The sequence below is a fragment of the Amphiprion ocellaris genome, chromosome 23 (assembly GCF_022539595.1).
Source record: "Amphiprion ocellaris isolate individual 3 ecotype Okinawa chromosome 23, ASM2253959v1, whole genome shotgun sequence".
In the NCBI taxonomy this organism is placed as follows: Eukaryota; Metazoa; Chordata; class Actinopteri; family Pomacentridae; genus Amphiprion; species Amphiprion ocellaris.
The window spans coordinates 234423-256965 of NC_072788.1; the positions used below are offsets into that span (position 1 = coordinate 234423).

The 22543-nt window shown below is 40.7% G+C and overlaps 1 protein-coding gene across 1 annotated transcript in view; it reads right to left on the minus strand.

Annotated features, from left to right (window-relative positions):
* Positions 1-22543, minus strand: part of trpc5a (transient receptor potential cation channel, subfamily C, member 5a) — a 159919-nt gene that overhangs the window by 133799 nt on the left and 3577 nt on the right. Inside the window, exon 2 of the mRNA XM_055007928.1 lies at positions 11106-11262. The gene's annotated coding sequence lies outside the window, so the exon portion shown is untranslated. The remainder of the gene's footprint in view (positions 1-11105; positions 11263-22543) is intronic.

Below are 22543 nucleotides of genomic sequence, written 5' to 3' on the forward strand. Positions count from 1 at the left end.
GCTTCACTCCTCTGGGGTTGGTCTGAGGATGAAGGTTCTGGAGAACTTTTAGAGATCTGGTCGAGTTGGTCTGGATTGTGGACATGAAGAATCTTGGATGCAGTTCCTTGATAAGCACTGCAGTGATCTGTGGGTGATTTTCTGGCTGCTGTGAGCTTTCAGTTATACAACCATCTCTCCAAACACCAGATCCCAGCGATGCCAGGACTTCATTTCTTCTCTTATCTCTCTCTAAATTATTCTGATGGGTTTGGAGTGTTTTAATGCATGCCGGCCGCTTCACATTTACCTCTGGTTGCTCCTCATGCTTACAGTCGAGTGCTCTGATCTTCTCCAGGTGAACAAAGTCAAACTGTGGCCAGATAAAAACTCCATTTTAAAGCTTTTTCTGTGCTGGAAAAGTGACAGGATGAACCTCGGCTGAACTATCAGCAGCAAAGGAGGGAAACCTGGTAGTTCTAGAGAGAAATGTCTTTTAGATAGATAGTAGTGTTTACTGTGTTCCTGCACGGTTTGTTGGGGGATTTTCTGTTACAGCAGTAAAATAAAGGCAAGTATATTTTGCTCAGCAAAAACACATCAGTGTGGTTGGAATCGGAGTTGCTGGGGGAAGAAATATTGTTTCTAGCTTTACTCTGATCAAGACATTCATGCAACAAATTCAGAGAACATCCCAGTTATTCTTTAGTTTCATCAGATCTATGGAAACTATAGATGGATAGATAGACTATAGATAGATAGATAGATAGACTATAGATAAATAGATAGACTATAGACAGATAGATAGATATATAGACTATAGATAGATAGATAGACTATAGCTAGATAGACTATAAATAGATAGATAGACTATAGATAGGCTATAGATAAATAGATAGACTATAGATAAATAGACTATAGATAAATAGATAGACTATAGATAGACTATAGCTAGCTAGATAGACTATAGATAGATAGATAGATAGATAGACTATCGATAGATATAGACTATAGATAGATAAATAGATAGATAGACAGACTATAGATAGATAGATAGACAGATTATAGATAGACTATAGATAGGTAGACTATAGATAGATAGACTAGATAGATAGATAGACTAGATAGATAGATAGACTAGATAGATAGATAGACTATAGATCGATAGACTATAGATAGATAGATAGATAGATAGATAGATAGATAGATAGATAGATAGATAGATAGACAGACAGACAGACAGACAGACAGACAGACAGACAGACAGACAGACAGACAGACAGACAGACAGACAGACAGACAGACAGACAGACAGACAGACAGACAGACTGTAGATAGATATCATGTGTAATTTTAAACGTGTCCACATCAGCATCTGCATTTTTGCTGTTGGATTGTGAAATCAGGGTCTTTGCTTTCAAAGGGCTGCACAACCGCAGCAACAACTCTGAGGTGATTAGATTAGATGAAACTTTATTGATCCCTAAAGAATAACTGGGTAGTTGTGGGAACAGCGGTAATGGGATTAAGAAAGAGGGAAAAGGAATGTAACAGTATGAAACACTCAAACAGAATATAAAACAATCAATAAAGAGGAGAGAGTAGTTTCAGCACAGGCTGCTGCAAAAAACTGCACAACAACAGGTTTTTACCAGTTTTTGGATTGGTTTGCTCTAAATGTTTAGTGGAGACGTTGTTGAACAGAATAAGATCAGTCTGATGTCCCCAGATGATCCTACACTGTATTCACTGGCTGTTTCCCTGATCAGTATGTTATGATCTGAAGGAATGAAGCACCTGAAAACACTACAGGTCTGTTTACAGCCAAGCATCTTCTGCCAGACCTGAGCTTCAGTCAGCTAGGACAGAAAGGCAGATGTTTCTGAGCAAAACCAGAGCAGACAGAACATGTATCTGATCTACAGGTTGAAGCTATCCTTAGAGTGGACTACAAGATAGAGATACAGAGATAGAGATGGAGATCTATATATAGAGAGAGATAGAAATAGAGATACAGTCTATCATTTTTAGACATTTTCCATCTGCAGATGATGATAACATGACTGGACGCTCTAGAAAAGACTAAATGGACGTAGCCGTGGGATTTTTCTGTCAACGTAAAGGTCAGGGATGAAATTAAAACCTTTCAACTTTTAGCCAAAAACTTACAAATTTCATCAACCAACAATCAGACAGAGTCTTCAGAACTCTGACAGACAGAAACACCAGCATGCGTCTACATTTAGACAGATCGTATTGTTTCTCCTAAGGAGCAGCTGATGAGGATCCAGCCTTTAAGGCCTTTTATTCGGCATCCTGATGAATCCTGACTAAGTGTGACTCAGTGTGTCAGCTAAATAACTGGAATGTAAAGCGAAGCGTTGGGTACAGCAGCTGAGTTAAAACCCTGTTAGTCTGCCAGGATCCTGCTGAGCTGATGTTCCTTCTGAATCTGAGGAGAAACCCTCCACCAGCACGGAGATGGTCCCACCAACAGACCTGCTGCTGAATACTTCTATTCTCTGAGAGGAACACATAAAGGATGAATGAGGATCAACAACAAGGTGAAGCTGACGATGATCAGAGGCCGTAGAGACGGCGGCGTATGGAAGGAGGAGGTATAAAGCTAACTGACAGCTGAGCAGTGAACCTCTGATATATGGAAGCTCTGAGACCTCGGTAGCTCCGGATGGTTTCATCCTTTCAGTACTGGGTGTGAACTGTGTGACAGAAGTTATTAAATAAAGATGAACACATGTGTGACAGCGTGTGCTTCATGCATGTAGAGAATGTATGTCCAAAGGAAGCCGTGTGGTGGAATTTATAATCTAAAATCTAAAACATATTAACTGATGAGGCAGAAAACAGGACCTTTGACATCTTAGTCATTTTGTGTCTGTTTGTGGTCATTAGGTTTCTCATCTCAGTAGTTTTAACCTAATCTTTGATGTTTTACACATTTTTGTCATCATGTGTGCCTATTTTTGATGTTTTCTATCTTTTTATAGCCGTTTGTTTCTAATTCTGGTCATTTTGCACCTCTTTAAGGTTGCTTTGTAATTCTGTTTCGTAGTTTTGTACCTCGTCAAAGTTTTACATCTGTGTTGTTGTTTTTTGTCACATTTTGGTCATTGGTCGTTTTTAGTCAGTCAAAGTCAGCTTTATTGTCAATTCTTCAATATGTACATAACATACCAAGAATCGAAATTTCATTACTCTCTCTTCGTGCAACAGTAGACATTAAATAAAGACTTAGAAAATAAGATATTAAAGGGCAAAAAAGAACAAAGGAAGCAAAATTAGAGCCGAGCAACAACTAAGAACTAAGAAAAGCAGAACTGAGTGAAATGTAAACATGACCATGAGATAAAGTGACGGATTTAGTGCAGAATACTCAGAATAGTGCAAACGAGTAACAACAGTCCAAGAAGTGCAAATATGCTTGATGGTTGAATGTGCTATTACAGTGCAGGTCAGAGGTTATTGACCAGAGTTTGTGTATGTGGGGGAAGGGGGTGGTAGAGAGGGCAGAGAGGGGAGAGAGTTCAGCTTCCTGACAGCCTGGTGGATGAAGCTGTTGCTCAGTCGGCTGGTCCTGGTCCTCAGACTCTTCAGTCTCCTCCCTGATGGCAGCAGGCTGAACAGGTTGTGGGACGGGTGTGTGGGGTCTCCTGCAATGCTTAGTGCTTTGGGAGTGAGGTGGGTGCTGTAGATGTCCTGGAGTGAGGGGAGAGAGACACCCACAATCCTTTCTGCTGCTTTCACAACGTGCTGGAGGGTCCTGCAGCAGGAGGAGGTGCAGGAGTCGTACCACGCTGTGATGCTGCTGGACAGGATGCTCTCCATGGTGCCTCTATAGAAGGTGGACATGATGGGGGCGGGGCACTGGCTCTTCTCAGCTTACACAGGAAGTAGAGACGTTGTGCCTTCCTGACCAGTGATGTTGTGTTTCTGGTCCAGGAGAGATTTTCTGAGACGTACACACCCAGGAACTTGGTGCTGCTCACCCTCTCCACAGCCGCACTGTTGATGTTGAGAGGAGCATGCTGGGTGTGTCCTCTCCTGAAGTCAACAACCATCTCCTTTGTCTTCTCCACGTTCAGAGAGAGGTTGATGGTGCTGCACCACCTGGCCAGGTTGCTCACCTCACTCCTGTATTGTGTCTCATCGCTGTTACTGATGAGACCCACCACAGTTGTGTCATCCGCAAACTCTATAAAAAGATTGGAGCTGTGAGCTGGAGTGCAGTCATGGGTCAGCAGGGTGAAGAGTAGGGGGCTCAGCACACATCCTTGGGGGGCCCCCATGTTCAGGATGATGGTGCTCGATGTCTTGCTGCCGACCTGTACTGCCTGTGGTCTCCCTGTCAGGAAGTCCAGTAGCCAGTTGCACAGTGAGGTGTTGAGTCCAAACTGGTCTAGTTTGTGGATGAGCTGCTGGGAGATGATGGTGTTAAATGCTGAACTAAAGTCTATGAACAGCATTCTAACATAAGAGTCCTTGTTTTTCAGGTGTGTGAGGGCTGAGTGGAGTGCAGTGGAGATTGCATCATCGGTTGAGCGGTTGGTCCGATATGCAAACTGGTAGGGGTCCAGGGTGGGTGGGAGGAGGGATTTGATGTGGTGCATGACTAGCTTTTCAAAGCACTTCATCAGGATGGGGGTGAGTGCAACTGGGCGGTAGTCGTTGAAGGAGGAGGGGGATGACTTCTTTGGTACCGGGATGATGGTGGCTGTTTTGAGGCACGTGGAGACAACAGCCTGCCTCAGAGAGATGTTAAAAGTGTCTGTGAAGACATCCGTGAGTTCTCCAGCACAGTCTCTCAATACATGACCAGGAATGTTGTCAGGACCCGGAGCTTTGCAGTTGATTCTGCTGAGGGCTCTCTGCACACTCTCCGGGGACAGTGACAGCACCTGGTCACTGGGAGGAGGTGTGGTCTTCTGTGCAGGGGTGCTGTTGTTTGCTTCAAAACGGCCGAAGAAGTCATTCATCTCATTCAACAAAGAGATGGTGCAGTCAGGGTTCTGCTGTGTAGGCTTGTAGTCCGTTATGGACTGTATACCCCGCCACAGGCTCTGAGTGTCTTTGCTGTCACTAAAGTGATGAGCTACTCTCCTGGAGTACTGCCTCTTGGCCTCTCTGACGCCGCGAGACAGGTTGGCCCTAGCTATCCTCAGGCCTGCCTCGTCTCCAGCTCTGAAGGCATTGTTTCGTACCTTCAGGAGCCTGTAAACCTCCCCTGTCAGCCACGACTTCTGATTAGTCCGAACAGTGACGGTCTTGGTGGCTGTCACATCATCAATGCACTTGATGATGTAGGCAGTGACAGTCTCTGTGTACTCCTGGAGGTCTGTAGTGTTATTATAGGTGGCAGCTTGTTTAAATACATCCTAGTCTGTGGTGATGAAACAGTCCTGAAGTGCCTCTGAAGACCCTTCTGGCCACACACGTACCTGTTTCCGAACTGGTTTGATGGTTTTAACCAGTGGTCTGTATGCTGGAATTAGCATAACAGTAATGTGGTCTGAGGCACCAAGGTGTGGCAGGGGAAAGGCCTTGTAGGCTATTCTCTGGGTAGTATAAACAAGATCCAGTATGTTGTCTCCCCGGGTAGGAAAGTCTATGTGCTGGTGCATGTTGGGAAACACGGCCTTTGGATCCGCATGGTTAAAGTCCCCAGCCAGGATCAGAAAGGCATCCGGATGGGCCGTCTGCTGCTCACTGATGTGGTGGTACAGTTCATTCAGTGCTTCCCCCCTGCTGTTGCTGTTGGGAGTAGGGGGGACGTACACAGCAACAAGCAGTATGGCTGTGAGTTCCCTGGGTTGGTAAAATGGACGGCACTTCATGATCATAAACTCCACAAGGCTCGAGCAGTGACTGTACACTACAACAGCGTCACAGCACCAGGCGTTGTTAATGTAAACACAGAGCCTGCCGCCGTGGGTCTTACCTCCCTCCATGAGAGCTCGGTCTGCTCTGTAGCATGTTAGCCGGTTGAGCTGAATGGCACAGTCTGGGACGCTGTTGTTCAGCCATGTTTCAGTAAACACAAACACACAGCACTCTCTCACTGTTCTCGTGGTTTACGGCTGTTATGTGTCACTTTTTGGTTATTCTGTGCACCATTTCATTTTCTGCCTCATTTTCAACATTTTGCATAGTTTTGTCATAATTTTACATGTCTTTTTATGCATTTTCTATCTCTTTGTGGTAATTGTTTTACCTTCTATGGAGCATTGTGGGAGTTTAGCAGCAATGGGCACCATGACAAAGACTATATATATATATATATATATATATATATATATATATATATATATATATATATATATATATATACACATGTATACACACACATAAAACCAACATTCACATAAAAAAATATAGAACAAAAGTCTCAATAGATCCCTCAGAGCCCCTTATAATGAAAATAAGTGAAAACACGATGGCAGAGCTGCTGCTATTCAGAGAATTTACAGTTTGTAACCCAACAAATGATCACAAGTGACTATTTTAATCATCTATGAAAGTGTAAATTATATATTTTTGAGAAATCAATTCATTGTTTAAAGTACAAAATGTACAAAAACGTGGAAAATGTCAGAATTTCTAAAAGCCTCAGATGTTGTCTTCAGATTACAACCAAAGAATGATTGTTCAGTTTATTGTGAAGTGTGTTTTTTCTTTTAAAAACTGACAGGAACTATTAATTAAAAGAACCCATCAACTAATGGATTAAACGTCTAATCATTCAGCTCTACTGCAAAGACATTCCGATAGAAGAAATGTTTAAATAGGTCAAACACGGAGCCTCAAACTTTGCTTTTTAACCGATTTATTGAAAGTACATTTCTGGAGTGATTCTGGAGATAAAAGAGTCTCGCTATGAATCCCAGAGAGGCCAGATTCACTGAACTGACGAGGTGTGATCGAGAAAGGAGGCGATAAAAAACACCTCAACAGGAAGGTGAGGTGTCCTCGTAGTGCCGCCAACATCGGGTGGTAAATACTCTGCCGTGACAAACCTCTAAATCCTCCAAACTGCCTTTGTTCTCTCTGTCGCTCTAATTCTGAGACGTAGACACACAGGTTGTTAATTTTTAATCCTCTCTGCAGCCTGCAGCAGACAGAACAGAGATATATAGGAGGGAGATGGAAGGATGAGGCAGGCCATGCAGGGACAAACACTCAGCAGAGGTGAGAAGATGGCGAGAAGCAGCAGAGACAACGTGACAGGAGAGAGAGGAAACCAAGAGACAACGGCTGCAGATTCATCACATATTTCAGTAACCGTCCAGAAGTCACATTCCTGCTTTCTCCTGCAGGTTTCTGTAGTTTTTCACACTCTTCCTCCTGGAGATGATACTACAACTACAGCAAAGACTTCAGTGTCATTGAAGTGCCAGAAACGTGTTTCCAATGAGCTCTCACCAATCTACTGAATTTAGTGATGGGACGCGATAAAAAATTATCTAATTAAGGAGAGCTTTTGTAACTAATTACATTTCTGTCAAAAAGCAATATTTATCACAATATGTAAACTTTTCCAGTTCAAATAAATGTTGGTTGACGACTGAATGGCTGAATAGACATACAGCAGGTCCTCGGTTTACGGCGTCCTCGGTTTACGGCCCCCTTGGCTTATGGCGTTTCGTGGTTACATCACCATCTCCCATAAATTCATTAAGATACCCTTGTTCCATCATGGGTATTAAGATCGGTTCCTATAGTAACGTCCGATGGGGGGAACGTGGAACGTTGGGCAAATTCATGAGACGAATACCGATCGCGCAACATCATCCAACCGGGGGGGGGGGGGCAATATTCGGATCTCAAAATTAACATCTGGATACCAATGTCAGGACCCAATATTCAGGTCCAGCCCTAGTAATTTCAAGGCAACATGGCTTGGCAATTAACATCAGAACATCCAGATGAGACTAATGTCATCTAATAAGCATCTTATTTACTTTAAGGACGTGCTGACAAATAGCTTGAAAGTATAAGATGACATTACTGAAGCATCTCTAGATGCAGCAGAAGGATCAGCTGAAATCCTGGGAAAGCATAGCAAAGATGAACCAGTTTTTCGGTTTGAGTTCCAGAACAAAGACAGCAGCAGAGGAGACGAAGAGAGAAACAAGAAGCCGAGGTGAAATAACGGAGCTGTTAGAGCATCACCGGCTTTAAACCTCCTGTCCTGGAGAGACGTCGGCTCTGCTGACTGACTTTTGCTCTAAGCTTCTCTGGAAGACGCCAGACTCTGAGCTCAGAGGTTTAGACTATTTCTGTGATAAATCCCCCAGCAGACTTGAAGACTTTAAGTTGAGTTTGATGCTGTTTTCCAGTCGCTCAGTCGGTTATTGATCTTTTTAAAAACAGCTACGTGAGAGACATCGCAAATGAGACGGCGCTGCCTTTTCCTTAACGAGCGCCATCCGTCATTCAGGTTTCTGAAACTTCATTATCACAGGGAACCTCGTCTTCAAGGACTGACAGCAACAGAAAGATGGAGACAAACACTTTTACAATCAGTCCTTCCAGAAATTAAAAGAAATCTACCAATCTCCGTGAATTCTGGCGACCTTGCAATTTTGTCTAATCACCTTAATTTTGTCCCGCCTCCCGTGAGTTCCACCAATCATAGCAGTCCCAAACGTAATGCACCTACGTCACTGAATTCACTTCCTGTTTCTGTTTGAAGATGCAGACATGTCCCACTCTAACGTCTCTCATTTACCAACAAAAATTACTGCTAAAGACGGTGAAAAACAGTTCCTGATGTTCTTCACCAAAGCGGAGCTAAACTGTATTACACCCGTGAAATACTGTGGTGGAAAACAAACGAAAATCATCGACTGACAAACACTTTTCTACCACCAGACATATCAGGAGAACATCTGAAAGGAGCAGAAACAGACCAGACAGATCACCGTGATGAAAGCTGTTGATCCAGACCTCTACCAGACCTGTACCAGACCTGTACCAGTATAAATCATTGTGATGGAAGCTGTTGCAACCAGATCTGTTGGAGCTGTGAAAGAATGAACGGAAGTCGGATTCATTAATGACGTGACGAGTCATGAGTGCATGTGTGTGAACACGTGTGTGCCAGGATGTGAAATTAAGTTTTAAAGCCACTGACAGATATGTCCAAATATGATTCATTCAATAGTCAATGATCATTTAGTGCCTTAAATCTACCAACCACTTCCTGTTCAGCCAGTATCTGGCTGCTGCTAGTTTCCCACCGTGTTGTACCAGCTGGTGGAAATGGGCTTAAAGAATTAGTTTAGGAAGAAATATTGGAAATTAAAATGTTCAAACATGTTCTAAAAGCGGGGCTGCACAGTGGCGTAGTGGTTAGCACTTTCGCCTTGCAGCAAGAAGGTCCCTGGTTCGCGTCCCGGCTTTCCCGGGATCTTTCTGCATGGAGTTTGCATGTTCTCCCTGTGCATGCGTGGGTTTTCTCCGGGTACTCCGGCTACCTCCCACAGTCCAAAAATATGCTGAGGTTAATTGATTATTCTAAATTGCCCGTAGGTGTGAATGTGAGAGTGCTTGTTTGTCTTTGTATGTGGCCCTGCGACAGACTGGCGATCTGTCTAGGGTGTCCCCTGCCTTCGCCCGAGTCAGCTGGGATAGGCTCCAGCACCCCCCGCGACCCTAGTGAGGATTAAGCGGTGTATAGAAAATGGATGGATGGATGGATGTTCTAAAAGCTGAAAAAATGCAACTTTTTTGCTACTGTCACTGTCTCCTGCAATTTCATCGCAACAAATACGTTTAAAACATCGCAACTTACATAACAATTCTTTAGAAAAGCTGCTGTGAATTCAGGCATTTTAGGGAGAAACAATCTGGAAAAACACAGTGAAATCCTGGAGGGACTGAATAAAGCACCGTTAAAGAAGTGACCAGAAGAACATTCCACGTGTGACCAGAACATGTAGGAACAGATGAAACTAGGGCTGCCACAAACGACGCGTCGACGAATCGCCTGAGCACGATACGTCATCAAAAGCGGACGTGAGCGCGCAATGCAACAGAAATCACCGTCCGAGTGGAGCGCGGAACACGCATGGACATCCGCGCTGTATCGTGCATATATAGTATATGCACGATGCGGCGCGGATGTCCGCGCTGTATCGTAAACGCGGATGTCCACGCTGTATTGTGCATATATAATATATGCATATACTATATATGCACGATACAGCGTGGATGTCCATGCGTGTTCCGCGCTCCACTCGGACGGTGATTTCTGTTGCATTGCGCGCTCACGTCCGCTTTTGATGACGTATCGTGCTCAGGCGATTCGTCGACGCGTCGTTTGTGCCAGCCCTAGATGAAACTAATGTGTTGTTTAAACTAAATATTCAATCGATAATATTTCTTAGCATTTAAAACAACAGAATTTGCCGACTGCCACATGATGCAAAGATTTCTTATTTCTACCGATTCAGTTTCTATCATCGGTCCATCACTACCTTTTAGGTCCAACCCCAGAAGCTTTCTGTTGCCCCTGAGAGGTTAAAGTCTTCTCGAAAGGGCTGCAGGTCTCTCACTCATTTCTCCCTGCTCATATTTGTCCTGATTTATATTTCTGACGTGTTCTCACTTCTCTCTCAGCTTAAATCCCCTCCAGCTGAATCCTTTCATTCTAATTTCCAACCTGCCCACATTTTGATATGGGTCGCCTCTTTATTTCCGTCTCCAGCTGCCACCTCTCCCTCTTTCATTCTCCTCATGGCCCCGGGCGCATCGACTCTTTGTTTAAGATCTGATTGTACATTTTCCAACACGTGTCTCTGCATCTGGCTCAGCCGTACATTCACATTCAGCTCCAACACTGCAGAACGGATGAAACTAAAAGACGGTTCACCAGAAATTCAACCAGCCCCCCCTTGCTTCTGCAATCTAAACTCTCCACACCACAAAAAGAGATTATTCTAAGAAACAGAACACAAGGCCAGTAATTACTGTGGATCAGACAAAGGAATCATCTTTAAAGGAGGTCAGTACCAACACCAGATCACCGTTCAGTCACGTGTTACTGCAAACAAACAAAAAACAAAACAAAAAAAAAATATTGAGTTCACTCAGGAAAAAGATCCTACCTCCTCCTTATAATGAATGTCCGACGAGACGGTCCGAGGTGATGGCCGATCCCAGCATGATGGAGATGGAGATGTGGACATGGACGGAGATCAACATGCAGCAGATGGATGATGGACGATCGAAGTCCCGCCGAAGAGAATCCTCAAAAAAAACTGCCTACACGGATGTGCAGGGCAATTACTCATACAATCCATAATAAGTGTCCAATACATTTACTCCAGTAAAGCTGCCATTCTGCCAGTTCCTTCTTGGCTCATAACAGGCTGTACACATAACAATACAGCATATCAGAGATGAACAATATAACCTTCTGAATCTAAATGCATTCTTCCCTCATCCTACAGCCCATAATACAACACATTTTACAGTTTAGCACATTATTAGACTCAGTAACTCAGTCTAACTGCATGAAATGTACTCTAGCATTTGAACATATGCAGCATCTAACTAGCCAGAACCGAGTGGAGATCCTTCATTTTACACAGTAAATTACTCAAGTAGTAACAACATACAACTCAGTAAACACATAAACAGTTAACAGATATCAATGGAAAACCATTTAATTCCTATCAAAGTTATCCTGACAGTTTTTTAGACAAACTACGGGGTTCGTGTTTCCCATTTTTAGCTTCACTTTGCTAGCGTTAGCATGCTTCGGTAAAACCTTGAAAAACACCCATAACTCACCGGAATATCGATTTCTACGTGGTTCAAAGACGTCTGATGGTTCTTGTCTACTTCCGTAACTTCTACAGTTAACTTTAGTGTCAAAATACCACATTTATGGTCTGTTTTCTGAGTAAATCCAGCTCTAGCTGGAGCGTAGCATCCACGCAGAGAAAGAAAAGATGGCGTATTTCGGTAAGATGATCACCCCGAGCACTTTTTCGCGCACGAAAGAAACTTATCAAATTCAATCTTAAGGACAATAATGGCCTTCTACTACCACCTTGTGGCCAATTTAAGGTACTAATTCTCCTGAGAGAAAAGGCAAATTAAGGGACTAACTCAAAATACTGGCTAAAAACACCTTATTAATAACCTGAAGTTATCTAGGTTTACAAAAGTAAAACTTTATTCAGAGAAATTCCAATAACTCCAGGAGACTGCAGCAGATTTTCACCTCCAACATAAACGTTCTCCTGCTTCTTGCATTAAAGGACATTAGAGGCAGCTCCTCCTCTGCTGTAACTGAAGGAACATTAAACCAGGATTATTATTCTGCTGTGTTGTTCTTTCTGATAACCACAGATAACGGCAGAGAGAAGCCAGGAATGCTGCTGTTCTCTACATGATAACTAACCCTGAGCCATTATCTCCAGCAGCAATTGCTGTTTTCCAATGGCTTTGCTCATTGTTCTCCAAATTATGGATGACTGCTTTTCCTGCATTAGGGCCAGAATAAATTGCTTGATTTGAGACGCTGCTGCTGGTGTGTGTTTGTCCGGTAATGGATTGGGGTTGTGTTTGAGGTTTAAACATGTGGATGGAGTCAGTCGAGGTCTCTGCTCTGAAGAGGATCATACGGTGGCCGGGAGAGTCGACGCCACGATGGGATGACTTCACTTTTACTCTAAAGGGAGCAGAGTTTGGACAGAAAGCTGCTGACTGTATCTCCTAATTACCTACAGCTTATTTTAGCCGTGCTGCGAGGCTCCAACGCTCATTACACAGGAAAAAAAAAAGGAGATTAAACAGCTGAAAGACAACTCTGCTTTTCTTAAATCCTTGAGGGTGGTGTCATAATGATTAGGGGGCTATTTAAGCACTTTTCAGTTTTAGCTGGATGCTAGTTTTACAGATTCTGAGTCAGTATATAACTGAGGGACTCTTTGTATCAGAGCCGACATTTTAGTGATATCCAGCCATTTTTTATTAATAGCTGATTGTTTCCATAATAAATAATTTTGGAATATGTAAAGACATGATCATAATGAACATAAAAACATCATTTTTTTTACTTTTAATAAAAAATGTATGCAGATATATCCCATGAACTTTAACAGACCCTCAGTTATAGACTGACTCATCAAGTCTTGTCCTGCTGCAGTGACTTTCTCAGTTTAAACAGAACATTCGTCTGTAACCAGGAAAAAAATGACAAAAATGCATCTAAAACCAGAGCAGTTTTAGCTCCCGTCTCGTTTTTCTCTGCAGCATAAAGTCCTGTACCTGCATGGAAACAGAACAACCACGACTAGAAGCAGAAAGAATCAGAAATGTCTGTTTTATAACAGAATGACTGAAAGGTGAACTGCATGATTGTTCATTTCTAGAAATAACGTGCAACATTTTCCATGTTTCTGAATTCTTCTGTTCTGACTGTTGGCCTCAGCTGAGTCACTAATGGAATCTTGGAGTGCTAAATGTTTCTGTAGTTACAGTTAATGGTTCATTTTATGGCAGATTTTTAATTGAGGCACGAGGAAGAAAAGATTTTAATGAAATATCCTGATTTCAAGCTTAGATTTGGTTGTTTATTTTTCTGATGAAGCAGAAATGTGACTGAAAATCTGGTGATTCTGCCTGTTTGCCAGATAAAAAAGTGTATTTTTGGTGTAGTTCTGTTTCTACTTGAGTGAAAAATGACTAAAACTGAGACAGGAGGTTAAAGATGCTGCCACTATGGGTCACTATCTGGAGTCTAAGGAAGACGAATCTCAGTAAGGAGCAGCAACAACGCTTTTCACAATTTGATCATCATTTTTCCTGAATGTCAAGATCACAAATCAAACCGTTCGATTAGAATAACATCCAGCGTTGCTAAATGGATCAGAGCTCTCCTCTGGCAAAGCACAGCGAGGCCATCTGACACGTCGACGCAGGAAAAGAGGAAAACATTCAGGGTGAAGCCGAGTCTCTGTTCCCCTTCAGAGGAACATGACCGAGTCGTTCTGACGCCACAGACCTGAAGATAATAAGCCGATCGAAGACACGAACACACAAGCATGAATATTCAAGCCTGTAAACAAACAAACCCACAGACATAAACACACACACACACATAGACAGACAAAAATATGTGGAAAAGCAAGAAGTGGAACAGAGGAATGTTCAAAACTGAAAAAACTGAAAATAAGTGCAAATATTTAGAACAGAAGCATTCAACCCACAGAAGATTTAAATACTGAAAAATGAGTACATTTATGGTCACATGACGTAAAAGAATGACTATTTGTAAAAATACAGTACTTTAATGTGGACATTATTTATTTTTTATTTTTCTCTGCTTTAACTAAATATCTGAAATTGAAAATCTAAAAAACAACAGTTTATTTTCCAGTCCTTAATATACTTCCAGTATATTGCTGATTTAGATGCAGAAAATCTGTTTTATGGTCACAGCAAAAAAATGATTTACAGATTGAAAGAGGTTTTTAATGCAGAGATTATTTACAGTTGTGGTTTGCTTTTTGTTTATACAGTCAACATGTAAATTATAATATATATATATATATATATATATATATATATATATATATATAATATATAAATATATACTACAAATAAATATACATATATATTATATAATATATAAATAAATAAATAAATAATTAAATATATATATATATATATATATATATATATATATATATATATATATATATATATATATATATATATATAGGTGTTTTTTTGTTTTTTACATTTTTCAGGTCTCAACATGCATTTCTTTCCTCTTTCCAATAATAGTAAATATCTATAACACAACAATATTTTGCTAATTTAAATGCAGTGAAAATAGTAATTGTATGTCATGCTCTGTAAAAATACTGATTTGTAAAAATGGGGACAATATTTACAATTTTGTTTTGTTTGCTTGGTTTTTTTTTACAGTTATTGTGTAAATTAATTCCTTTTCTCTGTGATTTTACTTAATATTATCTGTAATCTGTAGAAAGGGAATTCTGTTTAAATTCCACCTAAACACCATTAAAAACATCATTTCTTCAGTGAGTGCACGTTGAGGAGATAAATACTGGCAGCGAATGGAGGAGGACGTCAATAAGTTCACATCAGCCACTCCATGTTCAGGTTCAGCAATGAGGAGGAATCAGTTCTTCCAGGTCTCTGGACTCGTGACCCTCCATCGATACGACCAGATGTCAGAATGATGACACTTCCACCATGATGGGATTCACTGTGTTCCTAAAAGGTCACTTCTAGCTACAGAAGAACGTTTCTAGGTGTTATCTGGACACGCAGACGGTTTAGTTGTTATCTAACAGTATCTACATTAACACTCATAGATGTTTATATTAGCGGTGGGACACGATTATAAAATTCATCAAATTAATTACAGGCTTTGTAATTAATTAATCACGATTAATATTTGTCAAACAGCAACATTTGACACAATAAGTAAAGATTTTAGTTCAAATAAATGTTGGTTGACGACTGAATGGATGAACAGACATAGAGTAGGTCCTTGGTTTACGATGTCCTCGATGTCCTACAGCGTTTCATGGTTCTGTTTCCATCTCCCATAAATTTAATCACAAAATCTTGAGTTAAACATCTAGGATCTCAGAAGGATTCCAAAAATGACTAAAAACAATAAAAACACATTCACAATGACTTAAATCTGACCTCATAAAACAAGTATGTTCTCTAAATGTTGTCAAAAATGACCTGAAACGTGCAAAATGACTAGAAATTATTCAAATTTGTCCAGAACTTGTCCAGAACTCTCCTCCTTAACTGTTCAAACCCCTGTCCAACATGAGTTAATGGTGTAGGATGGCTGAGAAGGGTTAAAAAATGACTAAAAATGGGTCCAAAAACACTTTAAAATGTCTTCAAACTGTTAAAATTTTCTTTAAAAAGTAGGAATTATTCACAGTTTTATAAACATCAGCGGTCCTCAGCGGTGGATTTGTAGTAGGATCACAATCAGCTGATGTAGTGTTCACTTGTTGTCATGGTTACAGTGACACCGTGCTGCTATCTGGCAATGATACAGAAATGTTTAACAAATCTGTGGATCCAGACTATAAACTGCATCACTGCCAGAATCTAATCACTTGGTCCTTGTGTCATTTCTGACCTTCCCTGGAAATTTCATCCAAATCTGTTGGTCTGTTTTAGAGGAACGTTGGTGACAGACAGACAGACAGACGGACAGACAGACGTCGATTGTCCCATAACTCCGCCTCCTTGGCTGAGGAACAGAGAACAAGGCGACTCCTCTCTATTGAAGCTAAACCGTCTATTTCACGTTAATCTGATCTGAAAAAGGATGTTTGGATTTCCTGTCCTTGAAGACGTCTGAGAATCTCGTTACAGTGGGCGAAGACACTTCAGGAACATAAAGAACGACGTCCACACAGAGCTGGTTTTGCTTCCTCATTATTCTGATGCAAGAGCCTGGTTTAGAGGTAACTGGACTGTTCCAACCACAGCAGACCTGCTGAAGAGAACACTGACCGACTCTCTTTACCTCCGGTTCTTTCCATCGCTGACCAGCTGCTGTTCACACTTCCTCCGTTACATTTAGTCTAATGGGATCTTTGAACACCACAGACCTCTTTTGTACTCGGTTATATAATCAATGTGGGCAAAGAAAGTTAAATTTACTCTGAAATTCATAGCAGAGGCTGAGGTCCTTCACAGCCGCTGGGTTTAGAGCAGCTTGATTAAATTTCAAACATTTGCTGGTTTTCTCTGCTCTGGAATCTCCAAACAAACCAAAACCAGGTTGAGGTCTCCAAACATTCATCATTTTCAGCTTAAATTACACAAACCACAACCAGAATGGCTTGTTTTTCCTCAGCATCTATTCTGTAAAGAAGCTGAGTGCAACATTTTCACATTTTAGAGAGAACCACAGGACTATCTGTGTGTAAAAGGAGTCAGTCGTAGTAAAGACACATCTCATCACCTTCATTCCCTTCAGCTCTGTTTACCTTTATCACCCTTTAGAACTCATTGTTTTGGTTTTCCAGCGTGGATCTTTATCATTCTGGGCCAATCACTTCTTTCAGAGAGTTTCTATGAGCAGACGGCAGCAGATTTCAGGAAAAAAAAAAACAGATGAAATGCCCCCATATATGTGTATATATATATATATATATATGTGTGTATATATATATGTGTGTATATATATATATATATATATATATATATATATATATATGTGTATATATATATATATATATATATATATATATATATATATATATATATATATATATATATATATATATATATATATATATATATATATATATATATATATAAAACCTCCTTAACTAACCATTCTCACTACCCTTATCTCATTTAAGTTTGGACAGAGATGGACGTAAACCTTGACTGGCTTAGGCCAAAGATATGGTCAGTCAAGAAGTCAATCATTTTTTATCTTGTAAACATGTAAATAAGATGTGATTTTGTGTACAGAAGACAAGTCAACATGATGGTTAGGTGGAGGTTTCCAAGCTAAAAACCAGAAAACAAATACTGACACCTTCAGTCAGTCAGTTAAATCTGATGGAATCAGTGAATAAAGTTCTTCTCCAGCTCCCTCTGTCCAGCACTGCAGTCCTTCCAGACCAGTGTCTTCTCCTAGCACCTTCCAGATCTTCTGATAGTATCAGGTTTCCATAGTAACGACCAACTGCTTCGTTGTGTCTCCACATGTCCATCCAGGGCTGGTCTACATTGTCTAATGATAATTGACCAGCGTGGATGTGGACCGTATAGGGACTTGTTTTTATCATTTTGTGTCTCGTTTTTGTCATTTTATGTCTTGTTTTTTTCATTTTATGTCTCGTTTTTGTCGTTTTGCGTCTCGTTTTTGTCGTTTTGTGTCTCGTTTTTGTCATTTTGTGTCTCGTTGTTGTGTCTCGTTTTGGTCATCTTGTGTCTCAATTTTGCCATTTTATGTCTCGTTTTTGTCATGTTGTGTCTCGTTTTTTTCATTTTATATCTCGTTTTTGTCGTTTTCGGTCTCGTTTTGGTCGTTTTGTGTCTCGTTTTGGTCGTTTTGTCTCGTTTTTTTGTCTCGTTTTTGTCATTTTGTGTCTCATTTTTATCATTTTGTGTCTTGCTTTTGTCGTTATAGTCTGGATCCATGGATTAGTTAAAGATTTCTGTATCATTGCCAGATAGCGGCACGGCGTCACTGTAACCATGACAACAAGTGAACACTACATCAGCTGATTGTGATGCTACTACAAATCCACCGCTGAGAGGTGAGGGACGACGGCCGGAGAATAGACAAGCAACAAAGATAAAAATATCCCTGAACATGCTGGCCATGTTTGAATCAACATACAGCTGCAGCTTTCTCAACTATGAACATAAAACTAAATATGGTTCTGGACCTTTGACTATGAATCATCTCTGACTGGACCTCTCTGAGTTGTAGGCGAGTACTCCTGCAGTAGAACATGAAATACCAGATAGAAAGTTCAGAAACCGTTCTAAAGCTTTTCGGTATCTGTAAAGCAAACAGCTGCGTTCCAAAGGTTCCAGTATTTGTTCTATTTGTTCTCATTATGTTTCATCTGCCTCAGTGTCTTCTCTCTGAGCTTCTACAGAAACATTCTGTTCTCCAGTCCTGGAGCGTCTAATGAATGAAGCTCCTGTGATTCCAGTGTTTGTGCTCCACGTCCGACCATCCGTCTTCCTGAGCTTTGTTAGATCTCTAAATATTTACAGCGAGTAAAGAGTGCTGTAATGCTGACACAACACTTGGCAGCTCAGACCGGAGTGAAAGCTGAGCGAGCCAAACTCCTCCTGCATGGAGCTCATGTTGATTATGGGATGTTACATAGGGCAGCAGAAAGGTGGAGGCTCCACCTTTCAGACCTTTACAGGAACCAAAACCATAAAACCATCCATAAAAAACACAATCAACATTAGCCAAAACTCTGCTTATTGTGCTGAAATATGAGCTCATGAATTATCTGCAGTGGATCCTCGTCATCCCACGGTTCAGCTCTTCATAGAGAATAGAATAATAAACTCAGTTCTTTATCGATGGCAGGTTGGAAAAAGAGAAACTCATGAACATCACATTTGTGTTGTAGTTTAAAGAAAGGATATAGAAAACTGCAGAGACTGTGCTCCACATCTGCAGAAGCTACTAAAATGAGAAAAACTCAAACTTTTTACTCCATTTAAATCCCATCTGACTCAAAGCAGTGTTTTCTTTATGCATAAAACTTATCACTGATCTTTATGCATGTTGTGGAGTCAGCCTCATACACTAAGTGTTGCCTTTTCCCTTTAATATTTTAGGTGTAAATGCATTTATGAATGTTAAACTGAGCTGGAAGATCTCAATTTTGGATCACAGAGATTAAAGAATATATTAGTTATTTATCTAATATATCACATTGATAGTTTACATTTTAAAAGATCATTTCGTAATTTACAAGCAACTACAGTTAATGCTGGTTACAGTGGGAACATTTTAGTATTGGACTGTTGATCACAGCTGAAAATACTTTACTGTAAATAAATCATGTAAATTTCAATAGTAAAATTTTCCCTGAATATTAGCTAGCGTGCAAAATCAGATTATTCAGTTCAGATTACTCGACTACCAAAACAGTTGCAGCCTGAATTTTAACATCTGCAGCCAGAAAAGGTCGTTAATTTACAAAACTGTCCTCCCATAAACTTTATTACGTCAGAGTTTCACCTGAGAGCGCCCTCTAGTGGTCGAAGTCAGAGACTGTTTCTGATTTCTACCTACAAGTGATGAGAAGGATTCAAACAGAAGAAGAGAAAAGGAGCTGGTGTTTTAATGAAGGACGATGTGATGAGAGGAAGGAGAAGAAGTGGAAGCAGCCAAAGTAGAAAACCTCGCAGAGAGGAGGAGAAACGACAGATAAGAGTCGGAACAAAAGGAAGCAAAATGAAGGAAAACGAGTGGAGAGAGAGAAGTGATGGAGGAGATGGAAGGATGATCAGCAAGCGATGAGGGAAAGATGGAGGAAAATACAGTGAAGTGACGGCAGGATGGAGAGCAGCGTTTCACTCTGCTGCACAAAACAATCAGCAGCCGAGCTCCTCGACTCCATCCACCCTGAAAATACAAAATAAAAACGAGTGGAGGAGGAAGAAAGAGGGAGAGAGAGAGATGGTTTAAAAAAAAAAGTCCTCACCCACTCAGGTCACAGCCAGCAAAACCACAAACCCAAAAAAGGATTTCAACTTTCTCTGGCTGTCAGACCGAACACATGAAAACAGCAGCACATGCAGAAAAAACACTAGTAGCATTAGAAACGTCAGTCTCAGCACTGATTCTATCACAATATCTGCCTTTAGAACGATGAAAACACTTTAAAACACTCATCACATGTTTCCAGAGCTTCTTCTAATTGCTGTTTTCTGTCTGACCGACAGTCCGAAGGCTGAAGATATTTACAGAAAAGCAGATCTGAGAACAGAGAATTTTAGCCTTTTTTACATCGATTATGTTCTCTAAAAGTCAAGAAGACAGCTGGACATAAAAAACTGTACAGGATGAAATGTTTTTGTCTTAGAAACTGTGTGCATGCAGTCTTCTCCAGAGTGTTGCATTATTATGGGATGCTTGTAGCTTTAAAGCTACTGGATTAGGGAGAGTTTTCAGTTCATTTAGAGTGACAAATACCGAAAGAAGGTTTACAGCTGAGCTATGTGCAAAATACATTCAAATTAGTCTGGCATGTGGTGGGAAGAATGGGAGTGAAGAGGAAATTACTCCACTAAGTGCTGTGACGATTGTAGTACGTATGTCTGTCTGTTATTCCGTCTGTCAGCAACGTTACTCAAAAACAGACCAACGGATTTAAATTTCCAGGGAAGCTCAGAAATGACACAAGGACCAAGTGATTAGATTCTGGCAGTGATGCAGCTTATAGTCTGGATCCACAGATTTGTTAAAGATTTCTGTATCATTGCCAGATAGCGGCACGGCGGCACTGTAACCATGACAACAAGTGAACACTACATGATCACATGATTGTGATCCTACTACAAATCCACCACTGAGGACTTATCAGGACTTATCCATCAGAAATGATCCAAGGAACAGCTGATTAAACTGTGGGATGTTTCTGAGTCTCATCAATTCCTGCCGCCTGTTACATATTTAGGTCACGTGATCCGGTATCTGTACATAACGTACACATGCAGAACACACGCCTGAGCTCACGTCATTGTGTTTGTGGGTACATCTATATTAAATGGTCATATTCCATGGTGATTTCTGACACAAATGTTTTCAAGATTTCAACTGCTAGAAATGATCCAATGACTGAGCAGCCTTGGAGGAAGACTGCACACTGAGAGTTTTTCTTGTTTTTAATGTGTTTTCCACTTAAAATAAAATGAATTTCTCACCACAACGCTTCATTTACACCAGTATGTTGTGGCATGTTCCTTTTTCTACTGATTCAGATCTGTATAAGAACTCTTTACATTACCTTTACCTTACCACTTTAACCTGCAGGAGTTTCTGAAGACTCCTGTTTTATGTTTCGCTGCCACAGATTCAATACATTTATGACAACTAGCATGTCCTGACTGCAGAAAACAACCATCACAGATGATGAAATCTAGATGAAGAGCTGCAGGATTTGATGGTCTATCACGAGAAGACGCTTCAAAGATGATGAATGTCATAAATTATCATTTTCACTCCATTTCTGGATAAATTTAGGCACCAAAACTACACAAAATATCACAACATGTTTGAAGCTTCTCCTCCATTTTCTGGGTTACCTAACCCTACGACTACCATCCAATAATAATACTACTAAATGATTGTTTTTCTGGAAAGGAGCAACAGCGAGGTAGTAAAATGCACGGTGAAGATATAAACATCACTTCTCTTCCAACTGAGATGCTGTTTGTTGTCCATGGATGAGCTTCATCAGCAGAAGTCGATGTGGAGCTGAAGACAATAATCTCCACGAAAAAACCACACTTGACTCATTACACACCCATTATTCACATAATTCTTGTCCATAAACAAGAACAAAATGAGTATTTAGATGCAGAAATCCAACAACAACATACACGTCAGTCAACAAAATGAAGCACAAAATGTTTTCCAGTGACAGGTGGTGGAAGATCTGGAAACCAGTTTCCATCTGCATATATTATATGTGATCCGCTGCTTACAGGCCATATGCAGTACACCAGCAGCACATAGATATATAAATATATAAAACACTCACACTCTCTCTGGGCTCCAGGTGCTCCAACCTCACATCTCTACGTTCTACATTAACAGTGAAGCTGCAGCCATCTGCTGATGATGTTCCAATGATGAACTCCAATGTTCCTCTGGAGAGTTGAAACCAGTCAGAATCATTTCTATAATCTATTAAACACAGTTCAGCTACGTCTCCTCTCACTGCAGAGCTTCATTTTAAACCCTGTGTTTAAACTAAAATCTGTTCAAACTGTTTTTATGTCTCCGGTTTTATCAACTGAA